The sequence below is a fragment of the Camponotus vicinus genome, unplaced genomic scaffold (assembly GCF_025532165.1).
Source record: "Camponotus vicinus isolate PSW18456_S1 unplaced genomic scaffold, iyCamVici1.0 SCAF_1, whole genome shotgun sequence".
In the NCBI taxonomy this organism is placed as follows: Eukaryota; Metazoa; Arthropoda; class Insecta; order Hymenoptera; family Formicidae; genus Camponotus; species Camponotus vicinus.
In genome coordinates this window covers 3,233,224-3,250,405 of record NW_028141945.1, presented here as the reverse complement: position 1 = coordinate 3,250,405, position 17,182 = coordinate 3,233,224, and the positions used below count along the sequence as shown (strand labels likewise).

Genomic DNA, 17,182 nt, shown 5'->3' with positions numbered 1-17,182 from the left:
TGCATATATACACACATTATGTGTGCAATTGTAGACAATTGCATTTTGTACAATATCTGTTACGATATCTGTATTATCTCCTAATGCCATTAATGCGAATTGCAAGTAAAGTTCTTCCTGCGCGACTATCAGCGAAAATGGATCCCTAAGGAGATACGCGTTTAATGATAACGCATTTAGCTGGCAAGAACCGGCGTTTCTCTCGTCGGCATGGATAATGATCCCTCGAGCGGTACTCGGCACTCATTTAATTCCGAACTTTTCCTTTCACGGTCAGGCGAGTAACGCGTAAGGAAAGACATCCGGGGGAGAAAACGAGAGGGAGAAAGCGGACGGGTAGCGAAAGCGTAGAGGAGGATTCGAAAGCAAGGACAATACCGATCCGATCTCCAGGGTCGAGACCTTCGGATAAAACAAGAAGAGGGAAGGGGAAAATACAGGACGAGAAGAAAAAAAGAACCGCGGGAAGAGGATCGAGAGGACACGAAAGACAAGCAGCTCGCAAGGCGAGACGGGTCTGCCAGGAATAAAGTTTCCTGTCGAGGTGAACGGGCCCTCGAGAGACTCCAAACACGAGGCGAGTTTCGACCCACCCTCCCCCTCATCTCGATCGCACGGGGCGCCACCAAACTAGCAACTCGCCCTTTTCACATCGTCCTCCCCATCCATCCCCATCCAGCGTCAAGTTGCCCTACACGGTAGTTGTTGATTGTTTCCGGTGTAATTATAACTTCGACTTCGGCGGACTCTCCTCAGATATAATTATAATTAATTACCGTGTTGGGTGTCGTGCGCGTCGAAGGCACTTGTGGTCGCAAAGTGGGACGAGAAATAAACGCGTGGGTGGAATTACTAACGTAAAGGATCATTGTGTGTCGTAAAACCGATCAGACATCAAAAGCTGAACGAATTTCAAACACGACGAGCAGATTTCGTGTCTTAAGTATTATTATTTACGTTTGTCATATGACGACTATCGAAAAAAAAATGTTTTAAATATAAATCACGTTTCCTTTTTTTATTTGTTAAATTGATATTGATTTATTTGTTTAATTGATAAATTAAAATAAAAATCTTTAATTTTAAGAAGAGGAGACATTTTTAGTATATTTAACAAAAAATTTTAGGACAAGCATAAATTTTTCACATTTATATCAAGTTTTTTTTTAAGATTCTTTTATTCCCCGCTACTATTATTTTCGAGATCTCGAGATGAAATTGAATAATATAATAGACTAGATAGATTTCTTATCCCCATTTTGTCAGTGAAGAAAAGTGAGTTCTTTAGTGCGAAAGAGCTCCTTTAAAATTCATAGAATGGTAGTGAAAGTAAAGAGGGGAAAACTTATTCCTCTCTCAGGCGTTGATCTGGAATTGAAAGGTATGATTCCAAAACTCGCTCCGTCCATTTGTGGAAGCTTTTAGATTCCATCACTTTTGTTTTGGTAAATATCCACACACGTACCTATCTTTCAAATATAAAAATATATTTGTGTAGCATATGCAATATCTTTAAATAATTTTGTTAATGTACATCAATATAAATTTCACGAGATGAGCAAGAAAATTGTAAATTGTGAAAATTCGATTACCCCAATAAACAAAATTAGATTCAAAGTTAGCTCGAAATTTATATAAACAAATCATAAATATATACTGATAATATGTAGAGATAAAACATTTTAAATTATTCGATAATTTTGGCATCTCTCCACCATGATTGCACAAATCGATGTAAACTCTCTCTCTGTACAATCTCATTATTTCAATATGCCTGCAAAAGTTGTCGCGACCGCTTGAAATATTACAAAGGCTAACCATGATTTATAGAAAACCATATAAAAGCACGCGGGATTCCCGCAAAATTGTCGCTCGTTAGAGCACGCGTGCGATGGCACACGTACACACACACATACATACGTACCTAACGCGTCATTATGCACGTCGCCGTACTAGGTATTCCGGGAAACGCTAATGAACGTGCTGCGTCGCGAAAACACCCACGGATACTCACAATCGTAATCAAACAGCGATCAACGGCGCGTTGATGCACTACCGCGCCTGATTAAACAACGAATCGCCCCCGTCCGCAAAATGCAAATACCGAGTCCGAATCACTCGAAGACGCCCACTAGTACGTGAGCTTCGTGTACCGTGCCATATGTTACAATATTCTGCGGTTGAATTTGCACACGCAGCAACCGCCTGCTTGCGTGCCCACACGCAGATGCGTGTACCCGGAGATGTGTGTAGTGCGTACGCGCACGGCTGGCGACGCCGGAGCGTCTCTGAGGGTTCGCCGTATCTGCATGAGCAGTAAGAGCATCGATCACGCACCGGGGACAATATTGGCATGATAATCGGAAGGGATTCGGCACGGTTACGTAGTAACACGGGCCAAGGGAAAGCGGCCCTTGTCAGTGCGCGGTTATGATCGCGGAGGCTGTTTACTCCCCGGTAATTATTGTGAAATATGTCGCGGCGGATCGACCGTGCCTGTGCACCATGACGTGTAAATTATTGCTGTTGTAAACGCATACGTGTGCACTTTCGCGCGCATTGATTGAAAGAGAATAATAGATTTCTCAGTCTTCGTCGAATGGACAATTCAATTATCTGCGACTAAAATCATTGCTATTATTAAAAAAAAAATAAAAAAATTAAACGTGTGTCTCTTTCCAATTATCTTTAATAGCTGCTTTTATATCGCAAGATACGAAATATCTTCAACCGACTGGAGATTTGAAGATTCTAATATAGCATATATCTTAAAGAAAGAGAGAGCGGTTATCTGTATCTTTTGTCAAAGCTATCTTTTATAATCATTATTTGACAGCAGAGAATTTCCTGAATTTTGCGATAGCAAAATATCCCTGCCTTTTTCCAATCTTGTACCATCTTGATATTTTAGCGAAACCCCTCGATAAAGGGTCGCGTATATCGAAACACGCATTTCGTATACATCGACACGCGGTTCGATGGCGTGTACACCCCGCTGTCACATAAGCGTGCACGGTGCAGCGAGCGTTGTGGCGGGAACGGGGTGTATGTGGCGCGATGTGTTGTGTGGTGAATCATGTACTACCCTCGAGGGATCCATCTACGATTAATTCCATCACTTGACACGCTCCTGCGCTCCAACGTTCTCGCGCGCACCCCACTTCCGCGCTCGGCAAACATTTAAGCGGGGCATAAATGCCACGAGCGGAGTGGAAAATGAAGAAAGGCGATGCCAAATGCACCGTGAAGCACGGAAGAATTAGATGATGCCGCGAGAGCGGCTCAATGAGACGTGGAGCTGATTCGCTTTAATGCACGCACTTGATCCCCGTGACGTTTCCCATTTTCTCAAAGTTCGTTTCCGTCGCGATACCCTCGTAAGAGTTTTCCCTTATCGTTCGACGGAAAATATCTTCGTGAAAAAATGCTATAAATAATAGAGAGTAGAAGACGTATCGTTTTTCAAGATATATTGGATTCTATTCTCATCTCGTCAAGTATTGAGAAAATAATAAAATATTCTACAAGTAGAATGTGCTAACAACGAATTGAAATATTTTCTCTATACGAATGTTTATCAAATGCAATCGTAAATGCTTTCAAACAGTTGTACGTTTTTAATGCGTCTTTTTATATATTTTCTTTAGCCTCAGTTCTTGCAATTATGTTTTCAATATTTTTTTATTTCAATTTGCAATAATCGCTAGTTTTATTCGGAGAGATATGACGAAACAGCGCAAAACCATTTTATTTCTTTATAACTTGCTTCCGCGTGGCTTTTTTATTTAATCTCCGGTAAAGCAAAATATGGTGGAAAGCTCTTTGCTAAAATGCAACATCGTGAATAACTGTTTCTAAAGGTGCGTATTATTTTTTCTCGACGTGCAAACCAATTAGCGCGCGGAGGCGCAAGGTACCAACTAGTTAACGCGGTGCAGGTGTGCTCGCGCTGCTTACAATTTAAACTGATCTTAAACTAGGCTTTAGTCTTAACTTAAATTAAGCTTGTGCGGGGTAGAATAACAGAACTAATTGGATGGACGAGCTCGCCCGCTCTACAATTAGCGGGGGTAAATCATAAAACGTTCTCTCGCGTAATTCATACGGTTTTATAAATCTGTACTCGTACTTGCTATTATATTAATCGTTTGTTGTGCGAAAATTGGTCACGAGAAACGGAGACTGTGTAAACAACTCAAGAAAATTAAATGATAGTGGAAATAAACAGTACAAATATTTGCAACACGCTTATTTATTCGCAAAGCTACTGCGGATATTTTTATTTTTTATTTGTTTTTATTTCTATGTATTCAATTAAAACAAATCAAATATTAAGCAATCAAATAATTATAATAAAATAAAGTGAAAAAAATCGATTCCTCACGTTCATAATCTAATTAATATTTACATCAATCGGTAAAACGGTAAGGTAAAAGATTACTTTAGACCCGCTAATTAATATCAGCTATGCGCAAAAAAATAATAAATAGCTGCAATTTGCAAATAATATGCACATTTTCATTTATTCATTTATTCTATGTACAGTTTCTTATATGTGTAAGTATTTTTCACTCAATTTATTAAGGAAGGGACAGCCTGATATAATAGTAACTCGAAAATTGAACGAAATGTGTCAAATTACTGGTATCAAAAGGGAGAGACTCTCTCAAATAATTCAAATAAAATTATATTCTTCTAGGTCACATATACTTGTATCTTCAATAACAGCGCTGCAAATATGAAAAAATTATAAAAGAGAAATCAAACTTTATTTTGTACTGTGTTTCATAATTTCTCCTCTTTTAATACATATCTGCAAAATTTTATTCATCGCGATTTTATCTCTTAAAGGAAGTTACAATAAAAGTATATTAATATTGTGTTATTTCTCTCGAAGAAATATCAAGTAATTTGCCTCGACAGTGTATCTGTACGTGCGAAAAATCGCATTTATCCATTCTTATTCACAGTTTCACCGTGACGCACTTTTTTTTTTGCTCGACCATGCCGTTACGCATCGGGGCACATGCTGTTTTACGACTGCGCGCGTAACGAGCGAGACGCGCGCGAAAAGATCGAAAACGAGCGGGTGGATGGGCCGCGCTCGGATATCGAAAATGCGAAATTGGCCGGTGGTTATAAATCACTCGGTCGGTCATGTTTCGTTTCGTTCTGTTCCGAGGCCACCCTGAGCGCGTTCGCTGCCTAATCAGTTTAAGTGATTTCGAAAGGCGCTGCCGCTGCTGCACCTCTCTCCGTGTAACGACCGGTTACGCGTACGCGTCCCGCGGTGGTCCACGTGCGTGGGCGGATGCGCTGCACCGTGTTACGCGCACGCATACATACGCGCTCGCACACACGTGTCTGTCCCATTCAACGACAGCTCCACGTTTTCTGTCCTCCTCACGCACGGTACGTCTGTGTTCCCCTCTCCTGCCTCCTCTCATTACCATACTAATTGCAGTCAAAGTACTACCCAACGATTTATCGGAATGTCACTGGTTTACTGTCGATGAAACCTTTCTGCCTCGATGCATCGCAGTGCAAGTACGTGCTGCATTGCAATCGTCAGGCTAATGTCATTTCGAATTGGGGACGAGGCATTCTTTTACATGCGAGAAATTCTATGAAATAATTTCTATGATGCAATTTTTTTTCAATGGTGTATTGAATTCTCCCCTCTTTGCATTAAAAAGTTTTAGAAGAGATTACAATAGACACTCTGTTACTTTCGTAATTAAAACAATATAAATAATTGAATAACATGAACATTTATTTAATGTAATCCGATGTTGTGAAAATTAAAAACACACAAATGTATATCATCGGATAATTTGGATGCAATATTAATGCATGAATCACCGAGTGTGAGATATGCCAGACAATAGTGAAAAAAATAAGGGGAGCAAGATAGAGCTTACCTATCTAAAGTGCGAATGTGTAGAAAATCGAACGCGGAGCGAGTACAAAAGTACATTAAGAAATGAAATTCGAAGGAGAGGCCTCGACAAGGATCGATAATGCGGAATCACCGGAGGCATTCTTCAAAAAGGACTCGCGCGCCCTATTGTCACATTGGATTCTGTCTATGCGCGATGCAAAAATTCCCCAGCGAGGCGGATCGCATCCCGAGGGAGGAGTTTCGTGCAAGCTTCGCACACGCGGGGAATTAGATTAAAGACATTAAAGTCACCCTCTCACGCACGACATGTAAGGCCACGCAATGCTATTGCCCCGCCAGTCATTCCGTGATTGCCTCTCGGACGGAATGAGTGCCCGCTGGACCGCGAAACGAAATTAGAATCTTAATAATACGCGGAATTTAAAGTCGCACGTCCATGTATGAATAATGAATGCAGCGGGGTGCGTTGCTGTTGCTCATTTTGCTCCTTGTATGTACAAAGTCAATACGCGTGATATCGATACGATGATTATGTGCAGAGATTGCCTGTCATGATTATTTATGCAATATGTGCTGTGTCAACGGTGAGCAATAAATTTATTTTTGGCTATCGAAAGCAAATAACACGATCATCGATCGATAAATGTTTCATCATTCGATTTATACGAAAAAAGAATTTTATATTCTACATTATTTTAAAAATTTGACGTGTTTTTAGATTGTAAATTTAAAATTTTTGCTAGTATAAAATAGATTTGAAAACATGCTCACATATAAATTTAAAACGATGAAATGAAAATAAAATAAGATTATGTGTGAAAATATAAAATTCATGTAGATAAACAAGAGTTAAAAACATGGAGATTTGAAATTTCTACCAAAAATCATAAAATTGTGTACCAAAAATGAAAGAATTATGATATTCACATTTTTTATGATATCTCATAATAAAAAAAGACAAAATAATATTATGTTAAAATTTCGGAATATCTCTTTAACAGCTCATTTTCTCTCTCTATTCTCATTCGTACGTGCATACAACGGTTAAAAATTTTTAGTTGTTCTCTTTGCATTTTATATTAAAAAATGTAAATATCAAAATTTTTAAAAATTGTTTACGATTAATTATAAACTACTTACATAGAAGCGGAAAAATTTTGTCTTTAATTTAAAATTTGATTTCAAATTATGATTTTTTAAATTAAATACCTATTTAAAAGATTTATCTTTCTGTAATAATTATTTTTCGAAATATTATTTTATATTGGCTATTTGTTTTATATAATCATAATACATTTTATATAATAAAAAGTTTTATATAATTATAATACACTTGTATTTTACAAGTTACGTTACTATATAATCTCATTGTTGTAACATATTGTAACAATAATTTTTTATTTTTATTTCAACGTAATTTACTTATACATATTATGCTACTCCGCGCTTTTACTTTCTTTTTATTTTCTGCTTTTTCATGGCATTATAAGTTATAATTAATTAAATTATAATTTTCTTACCTTATAGTTGATTTGGCTGTCTCCTCCTTCTCCCTCTTATCCGTCGTCTCCTTCATGGCACTTGCACACACTCGCGAAATTAATTACAATCGCGCGGCATTTTGCACGGCACTCCCGATAAATCGCGTACTTTTGTACAGAGAAAATATTGCGAGAACTATATGCAAATTATACATAAAATTATGATTTATTTAGCAGGCGACATTCACACATCGCTCTTTGCGATAACGCTATATCTGTTGCTAAAGAATAGTATATTTTATTACTTCATGTTATCTCTCATATAACAGTGAACAAACACACAAATTAAAATTGAAGATATAAATATCCGCGAACTGCAATATCTGCAAATATGTTTAAGTCTGTCGATTATTTGCACGACAGATTTTCAATTAAATAAAATCGCTCTGGCAAGATATACATTTTGATAATTTACAATGATATATAAATCCCGATTTTATGGTATACGTTGTTAAATTTTGAAATCTGGATTAATAATTATTATAATAAAATTAATCTAATGCAACATGTCGCTTTATTATAGTTTTATCGCAGTCGTCTCTTATTTCCGACGTTCTATCAATGACTGACAAATTGGAACTGATACTTGTGAGTAATAACAAAATATGTCCTTGGTACACGTAGTTATATTATGATGTAGGCATCGCGAAAAGGGGAAAAGGACTAACGCGCGAGACAAAAAAAAATTGTTATTCTCTCTACCAATACATTTAGGATATTATATATTGTTATCAAAATTCTTGTTCTTTGATAGTGACCTTCAAAATCCTTTCGTAAGATTAACTTTTAATACATATTGATATCTAAGCATTATTAAATATAATTATTCTCTCTCGTAAAGATTATAAGATAAAACCATAATTTATATTCTCCCGTTATTTCATACTTGGAATTTATACATTTATACACACGAAATACTTGCTTTGATAAATGCTGGTCGTTTCGATTTGCTGACGATCATCGTTAATCGTTAATAAATTAACGCACCGGTTAATAATCGTTAATTTTAATAGTCGCATTTGGTACTTCTTGATATGATCGCGTGTTAAGAGATAATACGATACAAGAGCGCGATGCGTTATAACCTTATTACTCGCTCCATGCGAGATTTATAAATACTTTAATCATTCGGAAAGGTCGGAATAAAACCATAATTCATAATTTTTGTTCTTGTTTAAAACGGGAATTGGACTCGGATTGAAAACGTAATACGCGAATTGCAGAGTAATTAAAATAAAATCATAATTTATGTATAATTTTCGGTTTTCGTTGTTATATATTTGAAATGTATACATTTAAAGAGGCACGATATATCTCAATCTCACTATTCATTGATGCAAAATCCGATAAGAGCAGCGAATAGAATATCCCGTGTGAATTCATTTTATAATATATTAAATATTACGTACTTAAATATCTCTCAACGAGAGAATCACTTGCTCGCGTAGCGTGGTATTGTTTACATTCCGCGGCCTTGTATGAAATTCTACGCGATTTACTTGTATGAAGTACGCCGCGCGACGCGACTCGTGACGTCAGCAGTGACGTACGTGCTCCGCGTGTCGTCGTATTATCCTTTGACGCGCAGTCGTGTCAAGAAGTGCCGAGCGCGATCGTTCCTTTCACGATTATAAAATTAGCAATTATCAACTTATGTGATTAATTTATTAATGATTAAGCGACGACGAAACGACGAGCATCTATTAAAGCAGCTATTTCACGCAATGTATTCCAGACGTGAAACAACGTGAGGAGAAATTATCAATTATATTTTTATATTTTTATTCCGATCTTTACGGACGATAATTAAGTTAAAATGAAATTAATACTTACAGTCGTCATTAATCAAATTTGTCAAGCACGTTATTATAAAATCGGGATTTGTATATCATTTTAAATTGCCGAAATGCGTATATCGCGAGAATTATAGGATGCGCTTCGTTTGAAGGACTATTTTCACTTCAAAGCGGTTGATGAATCTAACCTAATCTGAGCTCGCTTCAAGGCGAAGATTTGGCGCTTAAAATTAGAAGGGAACGTAGCGTTAAGCGGAGTGCACCTTTAATCCATCAAAATCTATACCGTGAAAAACAGTCGGTAAATCTTGAATAGTTCGTGGATATTTGTATTATAAAGAGAATAAAATTGCCCAAATATATATACTATTTCCAGGGCCGGATTTAAAGATGTGGAGGCCCTGGGGCAACGAAGACCCCTAACCATTTTTGAACCAAAATCAAATAGAAATTTTTACGTTGTTTAAATAATTTATTGCGAAATAACAAGGTCAAGCAATATACATAGACCTTGTAAGTGTTGTATACCATTCGATAGGAAATTTTACCCAAAAATTTATGTTGTGGATGCCCCCCTCTTGTGGAGGCCCCTGGACTTTAGCCCCTGTTGCCCCCCCTAAATCCGGCCCTGACTATTTCTTAGCAACAAATGTAACGTCGTGGAAAATAGTGCGTGAATTTGCCTGCGAGTGAATCATAATCTTATTCTCGCCTTGTCTTTCTCCTTCAATATAAGTGTGCGATTTATCGAGAGTGCCGTGCAAAGTATCGCGCGATCGTAATTAATGTGTTTTCGCGAGTGTGTGTGAATGCTATAAAAGGAGCAGTAGAGGGACAAGAGAGAAAGAAAGAGGAGGAAGAGGAGGAGCAGGAGGAGACTCTAACCCAGGAGGGATAGCATCGAATAACGACGAAACAATTGTAAGGTGAGATAGACAATTATAACTTATTTAACACGTTGAATGCCGGCTCTAATTCGCTTGTCTTTCATTTACATCAGAATGAAATTTTCACTGTTAGATCTCGATAAAATATTACACGATATAATTGATTTCTGCAAAATTATTATTCGTATGATATTTATCTTTCTATCAATCATCGGTGATCGATGCAGAATGGTTAAAAGTATTTCACGTTTATTTACGTTTATTACGTATATCTTTCTAGCAATCACTGGTGACTGACACAGCATTCAACGTATTAATATAATTATTTATTATTTGTAAAATTGATTGCTCGTCTTTTCATGCACGGGATAGTGATCCATTTTATTTTATTGCAATACAATGTATGTAAAATATTCTTTTATTTGAAATGCTTAAAATATTTATATTAAAATATACATACGGCAAAATTAATATTTAAATATAAATATAAATCAAATATTTCGACATTGTGTCTAAGATTTAAATTATACAACAAATTGTAAATTTTTGCTTTTTATCACGTTTATTAAAAATGAATATCTCATAAATCCATTGGTTTAAATAAATAAAATAAAATGGATAAATTAAAGTTGAATATCTCATATTGCTTTAAATAAATGAATAAAATATTTCGACATTAGATTTAAATTATACGATAAATTGTAATTTTTTTTATCACGTTTATTAAACATGAATATCTCATAAAAACGAATATCTCATAAATCAATTGCTTTAAATAAATAAAGTGGATAAATTAAAGTTGAATACCTCATAAGTCCATTGCTTTAAATAAATAAATAAAATGGATAAATTAAAGTTGATTTTTGTACAAATCTCTCATTTAGACTGTCATATATGACGTATAAATATAATAAGCAACCATCTTTTACCATGCTTATACCGCATGTGCACATATATTAATATCGGCGTCGCAGTATGACGCATGAGAGCGAGCCACGTGCTGTACGAGAAAGGGACACTTAATCTTTCCGTAGATTCCCCGTGGATTCCGTCGGGACCCCTGAATATTTTCACACTCCCGCCCCCGCGATGGTACCCCCCCCCCCCCCCAAAGAATCAAATGCGGCTTCTCTATCGCGCTACCGACCCCCGTGACGTCTGTTTTGTAACTATTTTCCGCCACCTTTCTTACCCCCGAGTGCCCCCTCATCCATGACTATGCGAGATTCGTAACGAGGGAGTCCACTTGCCGCATCTCATATATGAAGAGGGAGAGGGAGGGGGAGGGGGCAGCATCCATACAAGATGTAGGAACATACGCGTCTATAGGATTAAGCTGGGGGGTTCGTATGGTTAATGGACAAAGGGGGAATACGCGTCTGCGGATCCAATTTCGAATTCTATGCTTCGTGAAATTGACGGGTGCGTTTGTGCGGGCGAAACGCTATACTTTTCCTTTGTTGCAATGCGGTCTGCGGATAGACAATATGGGAAACATCTCGGTCGCGCGCGTCCGAACCTAATAAAGTAGAAACAAGAACGGGATGCTACGTAAAAGAGAGAGAATCGATAATTTCTATATAATTATATTATATAATTTCTATCGAAAGATGATAATTTGCACGATACTTGACGCTTGCAAAATTTTATATAATCTATTTACATTTAGTTTTCTTGTTAATACCAAGCCACACAAGAAGCCACACGATGATAAGAAAAAGGAACTCTCAACAGGTGTTCAAAATTAGCGAAACAAATGTATTTAAATTTATACCGGATTCTTAGTCTTAACCAACGACCATTTAATTCTCTTTACTTGTATCTCAATGGAAAGTTTTTATTTAAGATATAGAAGATATTGACATGAGATAAAAATATTTCAATTCGTTAAATTTTCTTAATAAAATTTTTTATCTATTAATATCTTTTTTATTATTCAGCTTTAAAATCTGTTTGTAATTTTTAAGGCTTTTGTATAAATTAAATTGCTTTTATTATCATCTTCAAAATAAATATAATTTTCATTCACTCTTGCACAATTATTGAAGTAATTTACCAAAAAGCATTCAAGATTTTTGCGAATTTGCGCGACTTCCAGCTTTCTTCAAGTACGCTGCACAAAATCGGAGCAATAAAGTGCAAACTAGGAAGTTCACGTTCCGAGGCCATTAAACGCGATGAGCTATTGAATCATTGACGGCACTAGCGCAAAGATCAGCGGTAATCGGCGGGAGGAGATGAAATTTTCTAACAAATAGGGCATCCGGAATTTCACGATTCGCCAAAGCGAGAATTCCGAGGGCGATAACATCGAACGGCGCTTAAATATCGTTTCCAGAGCGAAAGACAAAAGCGGCACCTGCCCCTTCCCACGACTCGTACCGCGCATCTTCCCGAAGTGAAGGACGACGGAAGATGTGTAGGAGGAGTAAAGTGGTGCGCGCGATCGGTCCTCTCCTAATTCAATCCCGTGGGATATCGGCAGCCCTAGGGCGAGGTATCGTGCCGAGGCGTGAATCAGCACACCCGTGAATTATCCACCTCGTTTATCGAGAAAATTGTAGCCCAGAAAAGATACCGGACGAGTCCCATTGTGTCTTGTAACTACCGCGCGCGCGCCTATGCTATTGCATAATACTCACAATTCAACGGAGATGCGTGTTCCTGATGTCGATGCACCGACTCGGGAAACTATGGTGCACGGCCTCTTAATGCCGGCCCGTAACTCTCGTCCGTCGATTCTCGATTATGCATGATTAATCACTCGCTTCGATCGCACTCTGACATCTTTGGTAGGCAATTACGCAGTCTTAAGAGCAAGATGCTAATAATTCAACTCTGCGTTAACGTGAAAAATAAGAGTAACATGTACTCGAGCAATATTAAATTAAATAAAATTCGAACGAAGCTATCGGGCAATAATGTAAATATTTAATAAAATTAATCCAATACCAATCGTGATATTTATATAAAATGCAATTATAAGTATAGATTTACAATTTATAAAATACGCAAGTCCACATATATGTCAAGCGGATATTATAATGTAATGCAAGCTTATTAATTTATCTACATGCGATATTATTTTAATATCGTATTCAGAGTTAATGAAAATCCTACATTTATAGTTAATCATATGTTTATCTCAGCGAGCTTTCTTAATGCCTTGCAATTTCTAGTTACTCCGCACGTTATCTAAAGTATGCACATTATGCATGTTGCTTGCCGTATAGCTGGTTGGAATCGATAGATACCGGTATTCATATATTCATTGAATAATTGCGGGATATGCGTATCGTTTCGCCGCAGAAGAGGGTCCTCCGTGTCGTTCCCGTAGGACGGCACGCCCCGGCGATCAGACACGCGGCCAGAAGGTAGGGTTACTTGGTGAGAAGAACGACTTTCACGGGTCGGCGGACACCTACGGAGGAGGGCCCTTTAGGGCGTGAAAATCAAACTAGCACCTGTTACCGGTAAAACACGCGTTTCACGACGATATTCGCGCGCGTTCAAGTGCGATTAATTTTTACAGGCGCGACTTTCAGCGTCGTGTTTCAAGCGTATACCTGTTTACGACGAGGGCGTGATAATGTTTAATTCATGAAACATCCTTTAGCAAGAACGAGAATGACAAGACATAGCGCGCGGAATATTGAATTATAAATTAATTGAAACAAATTGATTTCATTATAAATATATTTAATGGCAGAGAGTAGTCTATTATATATAATCAAACTTTTTCTACTCTGCAAAATCTTTAATCAGTTTTCCTAGATTAAACCCATACAGCACAGAACATTGTAACATTGCAGTAACATTGTAATATTGCCTCAATATTGTTGCAATGTTACAACAATTCTGTGCTGCATGGGAATATCTGCGCACTTGTGTATGTGATATGACGCAATACATTATCTTTGTAATTTAATAAATTCAATTCAATTATACAGGGTGTCCCATTTTAAATAATACGCTCAAATATCTCCGAAACGGTGCGTTAAATAAAAAAATGTTTCAAACAAAAGTTATATGACTTGAAGGGGGCCATCAGATGGTGGCAATGATTTGTCCTTGAAGAGTCATTTGAAGGTTACGTGAAGGTCACCGTCAATTTCTTAAACGGAACCCCTTATTTTTTATTGCATATTCTTGTAGCTTATCTCGAGGGCTTTCCAAAACACTATAATAAAATATTTTTCCCTCAAGTACTTTTTGAGTTATAAGGCTTGAAATCATTTCTTAATTTTATATAAACCGTAAAATATCTTGTAAAATATTCATTTTTCGATTATCTTACCTTAATACTTTTATGTACAAAATAATGAGAGTAATTAATTGGTGTAAAGAAAACACATAGTTGTTTCGAAGAAAAAATACGTAATTTGCAATTAACAATTACATATTTTTTCTTAAAAATAACTGTGTGTTTTCTTTACACCAATTGATTCCTCTCATTATTTTGTACATAAAAGTATTAAGGTAAGACAATCGAAAAATGAATATTTTACTAGATATTATATGGTTTATGTAAAATTAAGAAATTATTTCAAGCTTCATAACTCGAAAAGTACTCAATGAAGAAATACTTTATTATAGTGTTTTGGAAAGCTCTCGAGATAAGCTACAAAAACAAGTAATAAAAAATAGGGAGTTCTGTTTAAAAAATTGAAGGTGACGTTCACGTGACCTTCAAACGATTCTCCAAGGTCAAATCATTGCCACTATCTGATGGCCCCCTTCAAGCCATACAACTTTTGTTTGAAACATTTTTTTATTTAACGCACCATTTCGGAGATATTTGAGCGTATTATTTAAAATGGGACACCCTGTATACCCTCGTTACTGATGCATGGATAATCGATATCGAGACTTTTTTTTCATCGTAGAAATGATTCTTAAGATAATGAAAATGCTCATGTACTTGAATTCGAAATTCTTAATTTGACTTTTGATTTTGCGACAACAACGTAGCGGAAGTTAGATTGTATGCCGGGTGGAATGTATCTCGATCGATTTGACGAGAGACCTCGCTACGCATCGGCATTAATTTTGGCGACGGCGCTTCATTATCATATAGACGAGTGTTTCGTCGAGCGTTATTGGATCTCTCGCGTCACGACGGAACGACACACGCACGTGCGTATACGTGCTTAGGGTAAACGCGCGTAAGGTTGCCTGTTCATGGCTTCCGGCCAAAGAATAACGATCGCTACGGATGCCAACGTCGCCCGACCAACTATGACGGGCGACTCTTTGTCGGGTTAACTCGGCATAGTAATCACGCTCCGATCCTCGCCAGATATGTCTTTTATCGCGCGTTTTGCTGATGGTAAATAATTATGACCCGTGCGTATCTTTGCTTTATTCGTTATAATAACGTTGCATCGTAGTTTCACGATGCAACGTTATGCGCTTTAACTAAGTAACATCAACGACGAGGCGATTTCAACCGACCACGTTCACGTTTGACATTCATGTCACACTCGTTATATCATAAAGCACGTGTGATAAAGATCGTGTATTGTAATAAGAGTGCGTAATAATTCCTTATATATATTTTCGTTATAATCTTCATGTATCTTTTTGTTACCTTCTCATTTCAACGTTAATATCAAAGTACAAAAGCGTACCTTTTTTCGCAAGTATGTGCATCCGATGGGTAAAAAAAAATAATGTTGCCTGCTAAAAACCATCGTTGATGTATGCTCGATTGATATCTGCCTTTATATGCCTTCCTCTTTTCCGTATAATGCCAGCGATACATCTTTCCGCTTGTTCAATACTTTTTACAAGATGATCCATTCCGCGAGCACGATCTACATCTCCGCCACTGTCCGGGCCAGAGTTCACGATCAAAAAGAGCATAGATTATAAAGCAGCAGTTCGATCACCGTTACTGGCGTCGAAGCATATCCGGCTGTCAGCGGGTATCACGATCTCGAAAAGGGCATAGATTATCAATCGTTTCGATCAAATTTCTCTGTAACGGGGCTCAAGGGTGCCCGCTGGGACTCGGCCAACTCGAAAGACTCGGTGCGTTGCGACGATATACATACGAGCACTCTCGTAGGCCCGTGTCGGATGGACCAAGTGTAGGGTGGACTCCCTGCATGGGAAAGTGGAAAGGCACTTACACCATGTTTCCTACAAGGGAACGATCCTCTGCGCGCGAGCGTCCCGCGAAAATCTATGACATTTCCTCCTGAGGTGTAAGTCACAGTCGCCTCCGCAACAGGAACCTTATGAAAGTCAAAGCGCGTTTCGTGTTTGCGATCGTCTACGGTTCGCAACTTGTTGCTGAATTGGCTTGGTTGTCAGATAAAATCGTCTCTACGTATCACGTCTCTAGGTATCACTTGAGTTGAATATTTACTCGAGATTTCATGGAGGACGCGATTAAAATATAATTGGCGGGATTTTAAGGAACAAATGTTGCGCTTCGGAAATAAAAAGTAACGGTGCGAATCGTTTCCAGTGACCCGGAATATCTTTGAAATTACAATTTGTGCTACGGTATCTTCTTCTGATGAGGATCTCATGAAATTCAACGAGCGCTGCGATCAAGTCGCATGCAAATTTGCGAGGAAATGAAGCGCGAGATTTTTTTCAAAGTCCAAAGTTGACTCGCGTTAGCAATATATTTACGGCGCACCGTATGTCTTTATAAAATCATGGTTAGGTTGTCGTCGACGTTGGTCGTATGACGTGATTATTTCCTACCGCAGGATGCTCGTGATTGTTGTCATCCGCGTAGGCTGCTTATGACTCATACTACTTCAGCTTATTCCGCGTTATGATTATAGTTCTGAAAGAGCGACAGCGCGCTTTGTGATTCGTTAACGACGTGAATAAATCGCGCGGCAAACCGTCGCTTCTTTCTCCTTTCGCGTGAATTTCTTTTCAATTTACGACAATGGGTTATGATTTCATAAAAATATATTATCTGTAAGACATTAATATTTAGTTATGCAAAAACGATCTGCAAAATCACGTATATGAACGTAATGCGCGATTAATTTATATTTTTTCATGAAGTAAAAATAATTTAATACGTAA

General features: G+C 37.6%; 1 protein-coding gene and 1 long non-coding RNA gene across 5 annotated transcripts in view; one reads left to right on the top strand and one right to left on the bottom strand.

The window, feature by feature from the left end:
- The window catches only part of Sli (slit guidance ligand), a 322,565-nt gene that overhangs the window by 71,049 nt on the left and 234,334 nt on the right, over positions 1–17,182 (bottom strand). The window lies entirely within an intron of this gene.
- The window catches only part of LOC145967443 (uncharacterized), a 118,701-nt gene continuing 110,567 nt past the window's right edge, over positions 9,049–17,182 (top strand). Inside the window, exon 1 of the long non-coding RNA XR_014437425.1 lies at positions 9,049–10,160. This is a non-coding gene — a long non-coding RNA (uncharacterized LOC145967443). The remainder of the gene's footprint in view (positions 10,161–17,182) is intronic.